The following is an 8,627-nucleotide window of genomic DNA, read 5'->3' on the forward strand; positions in this document are numbered from 1 at the left end:
CACGGGCTCGTGTTCATCCAGCCTCCACCGCGCGCCACTCCACCGGCTGCTGTTCAACCACCCCTCCACGGGCACCCCTCCACCGTCTACTGTTCATCCAGCCCTCCACACCACGGGGTCCTGTTCAACCACCCGTCCACGGGCACCCCTCCACCGTCTACTGTTCATCCAGCCCTCCACCACACCACGGGGTCCTGTTCATCCAGAGGCAACGCCACCGCTCACTGTTCATCCACCCCCCCCCCAACGCTCACTGTTCATCCCAGAGGCAGCATCGATCGGCTTCAGTTAGCAGCAGTAGCGAAGGAATCGCTCGATCGGGTTCAGTTAGCAGCCATCGATCGATCGCTCGGGTTCAGTAACGCGTAGCCTGCAGTGCAATCGCTCTGGTTCAGTTAGAGCCAACACCTCACACACACGCGTGTATGTGTACGAGAGAAACGCGCATCGCTTGGCCCCGACCTCCCACCGTAACCGGGAACTCCCCGAAATTTTCCTCGCCCTCGCTTCTACGACGGTTTTCTCCGTCATGGACGGCCCAAAGAATGTCATGCAGCTGCGTCTCTGGCCCGCCCAGGACGAAAATCCCATTTTCTGTCATGATGTTTTGTCATAGAAGTAGGAGCCCACCACATCTATGATGATACCGGGTTTTGTCACAATTATCGTCATAGAAGTGTCATATGTATGACAGAAAAAAATTTCGTTCGGCCCAAAATGTCACCGATGTGTCTTTTTTTGTAGTGGTATGACCTATGATCAAATGTTCTCATTTGACTCCTAAGTCAATATACTCATATATAGATGACCTAGTCATCGCCAATTGCTTGATAGATGCTAGAGTGTTTGTGCATACTTTGTCACATATTTCATTTGCCATTTTATTGTGTGAGCATGTTGATTGCATATTTTACTCATTCAAGGGCATCCACTTGTTGTTTTGATTGTTTGGCTCTTTCTCTTTTGCCAAGTGGATGGACAAGAATGCCTAAGAACCCCCTCTAGCTATCTATGCTTTTCTCGTCTCAACCTCCATTCATGCTACATCACAAAGTTTGATCAAGTCAGATTCGAACCACTCTGTGTGAGGAGCACTTGGAGTCCCCGATTCGTCGTAGACTTAAACTTCCAAAACCTCTCTGTGCATTTTGGTCTGACTGATTCATCCACTTCGGTCACACCGAGTTCACTGAGTTGATCTAGGTTTTCAATCTTGGTGCAACCGATTTGAACTTTTCGGTCACACCGAGTTGCAGTAACCGCTTGTGATTCTGCATCTCGGTGCCACCGAGTTGTTCCACTCGGTCACACCGACAGAGTCAGGATATATATACCCACGGGTGAGATTTTGGAAATTTCTTCAAAACCCTTCATCCCGCGTGTGTCCTGCTCTGCCGCCTCGGGTCTCCGGATCATCGTCTCGTTGCCAGTGACCTCCCGCCGCAGGTTTCCGTCGCCGTCAACGGGATTCTGCCCCACCGTTGCCGCCGTAGCGAACTCACCGCCGAACTAGGGTATGAGTTCGATCTTTTGTGCTAATTCCTTACTTCGATTCCTAGCACATTGATATGCCATGTTCATTACCACGTATGAAATCAATCTATCCAGTGAAATCGTCCCTTATATTAGGTTTGATTCAAAAATTTAGGGTTAGGTCTCCAGCGAACTCATCTCGGACCGACCGAGTTGTAGAAATTGGTCTCACCGATTTGGCTTAGGCCATTGCACTTGCACTTTTCGGTCTGACCGAAAGTTGCAAATCGGTGCGACCGAGTTCAACTCTCAGTGAAACCCTAGCAATCCCGGAGCCACCAAACTGTGACTCGGTCTGACCGAGTTTAGTAGTTTAGACTCCAAAAGTTGCTTCAGTATCACCGAGTTTAACAAATCGGTAGCTCCGAAATGATTTCTGTGGAGAACTAAAACTAAGTTTTTGACGCATCTGTTTTGCAAAAACTCTGCACTTTGTGATGCTCATCCACTCTATCTCATCTATATTTATTCACAGGGTCTGCTGTCAGTTTGCTTGCCAGAATGTCTGACCAGAGTGATAGCCAGAACAAATCAGAAAAGCAAGTGCACATGAGTGAGGGCACTAGTCCCTCAAGCAGCTATGATGAGGGCAGCAGGAGCACTCCAAGCAATTTGCCGAAGGCAGCCACCAGAACAAGGAAGAAGAGAACCTCAGAATCTGAGGATGAGGACTATGTGGCTACTGAGGAGGAAGGGAGCTCCAAGAAGAAAGTCCTGAAGAAGCAATATGGTACTGCTGCTGCAACAAAGGTTGGTTTGCACAAGAAGGTGCCTGCCAAAACAGTGCCAACATCCAAGCCAAGGAAAGTTCCAACAGGAGAAACCATGCAGTTCACAATAGAAGAGTCAGAGGATGATGTGGCTGGTGGCAAGAAGAATAAAAGGGCAAGAATCACAACTGCATAAGTACTTGGAAAATCATGTTGGAAATATGCCCTAGTGGCAATGATAAAATAGTTATTATTATATTTCCTTGTTCCTGATAATTGTCTATTGTTCATGCTATAATTGTATTAACCGGAAACCGTAATACATGTGTGAATACATAGACCACAACATGTCCCTAGTGAGCCTCTAGTTGACTAGCTCATTAATCAATAGATGGTTGTGGTTTCCTGAACATGGACATTGGATGTCGTTGATAACGGGATCACATCATTAGGAGAATGATGTGATGGACAAGACCCAATCCTAAGCATAGCACAAGATCGTATAGTTTGTTTGCTAGAGCTATTCTAATGTCAAGTATCTTTTCCTTAGACCATGAGATTGTGCAACTCCCGGATACCGTAGGAATGCTTTGGGTGTATCAATCGTCACAATGTAACTGGGTGACTATAAAGGTGCACCAACAGGTATCTCCGAAAGTGTCTGTTGGGTTGGCACGAATCGAGACTGGGATTTGTCACTCCGTATGACGGAGAGGTATCTCTGGGCCCACTCGGTAATGCATCATCATAATGAGCTCAATGTGACTAAGGAGTTAGCCACGGGATCATGCGTTACGGAACGAGTAAAGAGACTTGTCGGTAACGAGATTGAACAAGGTATAGGGATACCGACGATCGAATCTCGGGCAAGTAACATACCGATAGACAAAGGGAATTGTATACGGGATTGATTGAATCCCCGACATCGTGGTTCATCCGATGAGATCATTGTGGAACATGTGGGAGCTAATATGGGTATCCAGATCCCGCTATTGGTTATTGGCCAAAGAGGTGTCTCGGTCATGTCTGCATGGTTCCCGAACTCGTAGGGTCTACACACTTAAGGTTCGGTGATGCTAGAGTTGTAATGGGAATAGTATGTGGTTACCGAAGGTTGTTTGGAGTCCCGGATGAGATCCCAGATATCACGAGGAGTTCCGGAATGGTCTGGAGGTGAAGATCGATATATTAGACGAAGGGTATTGGAGTCCGGAATCGTTCTGGGGTACCGGGTGACGGCCAGCGTGTCCGATAGGGGTTTCGGAGGCCCCAGCAAGCGTTGGGGGGCCTTATGGGCCAAGGGGAGGGGGCACATCAGCCCACTAAGCAGTTGTGCGCCCCTCCCACCCCATCTCATGTAACCTGGAGAGGTGGGGGCGCCTCCCCTAGGGCAGCCACCCCTCCCGGCTTGGGGGGGCAAGTTTCCTAGGGGTGGGGGCGCCCAAACCCATCTAGGGTTTCCCCTGTGGCCGCCGCCCCTCCCCTAGGGAAACCATAGGGCGCCTCCTCCTCCCCCCTTCCCCCTATATATAGTGAGGGAGAGAGAGGGCAGCCGCACACCTTCCCTGGCGCAGCCCTCCCCTCTCCAACACCTCCTCCTCCTCCGTAGTGCTTGGCGAAGCCCTGTCGGAGAACTGCAAGCTCCACCGCCACGCCGTCGTGCTGCCGGAGCTCTCCCTCAACTTCTCCTCTCCCCTTGCTGGATCAAGAAGGAGACGTCCCCGGGTTGTACATGTGTTGAACGCGGAGGCGCCGTCCGTTCGGCGCTAGATCGGGTCTTCCGCGATTTGAATCGCCGCGAGTACGACTCCATCATCCGCGTTCGTTGTAACGCTTCCGCTTAGCGATCTTCAAGGGTATGAAGATGCACTCCCTCTCTCTTGTTGCTAGTATCTCCTAGATTGATCTTGGTGACACGTAGGAAAATTTTGAATTATTACTACATTCCCCAACGGTGGTATCAGAGCTAGGTCTATGCGTAGATTCTATGCACGAGTATAACACAAAGTAGTTCTGGGTGATGATTTGGTCAATTTGCTTGCCGTTACTATTCTTATCTTGATTCGGCAGCATTGTGGGATGAAGCGGCCCGGACCAACCTTACACGTACGCTTATGTGAGACTGGTTCCACCGACTGACATGCACTTGATGCATAAGGTGGCTAGCGGGTGTCTGTCTCTCCCACTTTAGTCGGATCAGATTCGATGAAGAGGGTCCTTATGAAGGGTAAATAGAAATTGGCATATCACCGTTGTGGCTTTTGCGTAGGTAAGAAACGTTCTTGCTAGAAACCCATAGCAACCACGTAAAACATGCAACAACAATTAGAGGACGTCTAACTTATTTTTGCAGGGTATGCTATGTGATGTGATATGGCCAAAAGGATGTGATGAATGATATATGTGATGTATGAGATTGATCATGTTCTTGTAATGGGAATCACGACTTGCATGTCGATGAGTATGACAACCGGCAGGAGCCATAGGAGTTGTCTTAATTTATTGTATGACCTGCGTGTCAATGAAAACGCCATGTGTGCTTTATTGCTAACCGTTAGCCATAGTAGTAGAGTAATAGTTGGCGAGACAACTTCATGAAGACACGATGATGGAGATGATGGTGTCATGCCGGTGACGAAGGTGACCATGTCGCGCCTCGAAGATGGAGATCAAAGGCGCAAGATGATATTGGCCATATCATGTCACTTTATGATTTGCATGTGATGTTTGTCATGTTTACATCTTATTTGCTTAGAACGACGGTAGCATAAATAAGATGATCCCTCACTAAAATTTCAAGAAAAGTGTTCCCCCTAACTGTGCACCGTTGCGAAGGTTCGTTGTTTCGAAGCACCACGTGATGATCGGGTGTGATAGATTCTAACGTTCGCATACAATGGGTGTAAGCCAGATTTACACATGCGAAACACTTAGGTTGACTTGACGAGCCTAGCATGTACAGACATGGCCTCGGAACACGAGAGACCGAAAGGTCGAACATGACTCGTATAGTAGATGCGATCAACATGGAGATGTTCACCTTTGATGACTAGTCCGTCTCACGTGATGATCGGACACGGCCAAGTCGATTCGGATCATGTATCACTTAGATGACTAGAGGGATGTCTATCTGAGTGGGAGTTCATTAAATAATTTGATTAGATGAACTTAGTCTAAATTATCTTTGCAAATTATGTTGTAGATCAATAGCTCGCGCTTTAGCTCCATGTTTTAATACGTTCCTAGAGAAAGACTAAGTTGAAATATATTGTGAGCAATTGTGTGGACTAGGACCGCAGGCTGAGGATTGTCCTCACTGCTACACAGAAGGCTTCTGTCCTTGATGCACCACTCGGTGTGCCAACCCCTCTAGCATCGTCTGTGGATGTTGTGAACATCTGGCAGACACGTTCTGATGACTACTTGATAGTTTAGTGCGCCATGCTTTATGGCTTAGAATCGGGGCTCCAAAGGCGTTTTGAACGTCATGGAACATATGAGATGTTCCAAGAGCTGAAATTGGTATTTCAGGCTCATGCCCATGTTGAGAGGTTTGAGACCTCTGACAAGATCTTTGCCCACAAGATGGAGGAGAATAGCTCAGCCAGTGAGCATGTGCTCATAATGTCTAGGTACTTCAATCGCTTGAATCAAATGGGAGTTAATCTTCCAGGTAAGAGAGTGATTGACAAAGTTCTCCAGTCACTATCACCAAGCTACTAGAGTTTTCTGATGAACTATAACACGCAAGGGAAGATGATCCCGGAGCTGTTCGTCGTGCTTAAGGCCGTGAAGGTAGAAATCAAGAAGGAGCATCAAGTGTTGATGGCTTAGAAGACCACTGGTTTCAAGAAGGGCAAGGGCTAGAAGGGAAACTTCATGAATGGCAAGCCAGTTGCCGCTCCAGTGAAGAAACCCATGAACCCAAAACCCGAGACGAAGTGCTTCTATTAGGGGAACGGTCACTGGAAGCGGAACTGCCTCAAATACTTGGTAGATAAGAAGGCTGGCAACGTCAACAAAAGTATATTTGATATATGTGTTATTGATGTGTACCTTACTAGTACTCATAGTAGCACCTGGGTATTAGATACCGGTTCAGTTGCTAAGATTGGTAACTCGAAAGAAAAGCTATGGAATAAATGGAGACTAGCTAAGGGCGAGGTGACGATGTGTGTTGAAAGTGTTTCCAAGGTTGATGTGATCACCATCGCACGCTCCCTCTACCTTCGAGATTAGTGTTGAACCTAGATAAATGTTGTTTGCATTGGTATCTGCGTTGAGCATGAACATGATTAGATCATGTTTATTGCAATACAGTTATTCATTTAAGTCAAAGAATAATGGTCATTCTATTTACATGAATAACACCTTCTATGTTCATGCACCCAATGTCAATGGTTTATTGAATCTCGGTCGTAGTGATTGTAACGACCCGACCTCAGACGGTCAAGTCTCTGTGCTTAAGTGTTATCCCTGGATCGGTATGCTGACACACACAGTACTCGAGGATTTATAACAGAGGTAAATCACATGTATAAAGTAACGTAAATACTATTACCTCAATCCAAAAAGCGGAAGAAACAACAAGGTTGTGGATTCCCATCAACACCAACGGCAAAGTTGAGTGTAGAAATCGTAACCATAAAGTATCACTTACTCGTCGTAAGATAATCCTGCAGCATGAGACGTTGCAGCCACAAAGGGCAGTACATTGAATGTACTGGCAAATTCACACCATAGGATAATGATGAATAATAACTATCACTACATGCATATATGGCTGGTGGAAAAGCTCGATGGTTATAATGTTTTTTTTGCGAAAAGCCAATTTTTCCCTACTGCAAAGGAATATAATTTATTTAACTACAAAGTTGGTTGTTAAACATTGAGAAGGTTCACCCAACTCAATCCCAAAATAATAATCATTAACCCAATCAAATTAATTAAATAAGGTGTTGAGATCAACATGATAATTCAAGAACCAGATACTCAAGTTATCCATAACCGGGGACACGGCTAATCATGATTAGTTTGTACACTCTGCAGAGGTTTGCGCACTTTTCCCCACAAGACTCGATCTCCTCCGTTGGATTTCTCGCACTACATAATGTTTGAGAAACGGATGACCGAGACACAGTCTTTCCGAAGAGGTCCCCTTAACCGATAGATAGGCTTGTACACCTACAATCCCCTACATCTGCTAGCCCATCATGGAAAGGTTTCCCACAACTTACTCAACTATGCCAGAGCCCATAATGGCATGTGGCTGCACACAGAAGTTTCTAGCATGAATAATCTTATGATCCCTTTGAGCCTAGGTGGCAGTCCATAGGAGAATCACACGGTACCCCGGGATTTCCAAAAATACAGGCAACACTGGATTCCCCAGGTGCCTCAATCCACCCAGATGTGTATTAAAGTTGCCACCTAAAGTTAACCATTAATTAACAATACTCACATCTGTCATGAATACACTCAAACCCAAACCACGTCTACGAGCATAGCATAGCAATATAAGCAACGTAGAAGTAACTCCCAGGGTTTGATAATAAAACAGGTAATAGGTTCTACCTCATTATCTACTTCCCAATACCCACATGTTAATCACATCCTAATCATGCAGTGTTTGAGGATTGAAACTAATGCATAAAAACTGGGTAATAAAGGGATATGATCAAAGTGTGAACTTGCCTTGTACAGTTGATGAAGATGATTTGCACTCATAACTCCTGATAGTTCTACTCGTCACACTCCGGTCAATCTAGCGTAAGCAAGCAATAGTAACCACACATAAGCAATCACTCAAAGATCAGAAAGTACGAACAAAACAATTCGGAAAGCTTCAAAACCAAGCAAATAACTCTTGCAACATAAAACAATTTCTAATAGTACCAAAATTATATGAATTTGGCCTTATCAAAAAGTTTAGGTCAAGAGCTTCAATTAGCAAAAAGAATCAACTAAATCGGGGTTACGAAACTCATGTTACGAACAAAAGAAGTTTGAATACAAATCTGTTTGAAATCAAATTTTAAAACTTTCAAAAACATCTTTAAGTTGTTTTACTGGATAGAGGGGATCATAACGAAGAAGTGGGCGTTGGTTTCGTTGGATTTGGACAAACGAGTGAAAAGTTGTGATCGTTTGAAAAACATGGGCCAATCTGTAAATAAAATATTCACAAACAGGTCCCTGGCAGAAAACTAAAAATAAAAAAAAAAGACTAAATAGCGAACGTTCGTTACCGAACGCTAACGAACGAAATCGTTTGCTGCGAAAGTTTACACAGCGAACGTTCACAGAATAGGACTATCTAAACAGAAAACCAATCTAAAAGGAAAAACCGGTTCGGGCTTTTGCGGGTTTTTTTACCGTTCGGGC

The sequence above is a fragment of the Triticum aestivum genome, chromosome 7D (assembly GCF_018294505.1).
Source record: "Triticum aestivum cultivar Chinese Spring chromosome 7D, IWGSC CS RefSeq v2.1, whole genome shotgun sequence".
NCBI lineage: Eukaryota > Viridiplantae > Streptophyta > Magnoliopsida > Poales > Poaceae > Triticum > Triticum aestivum.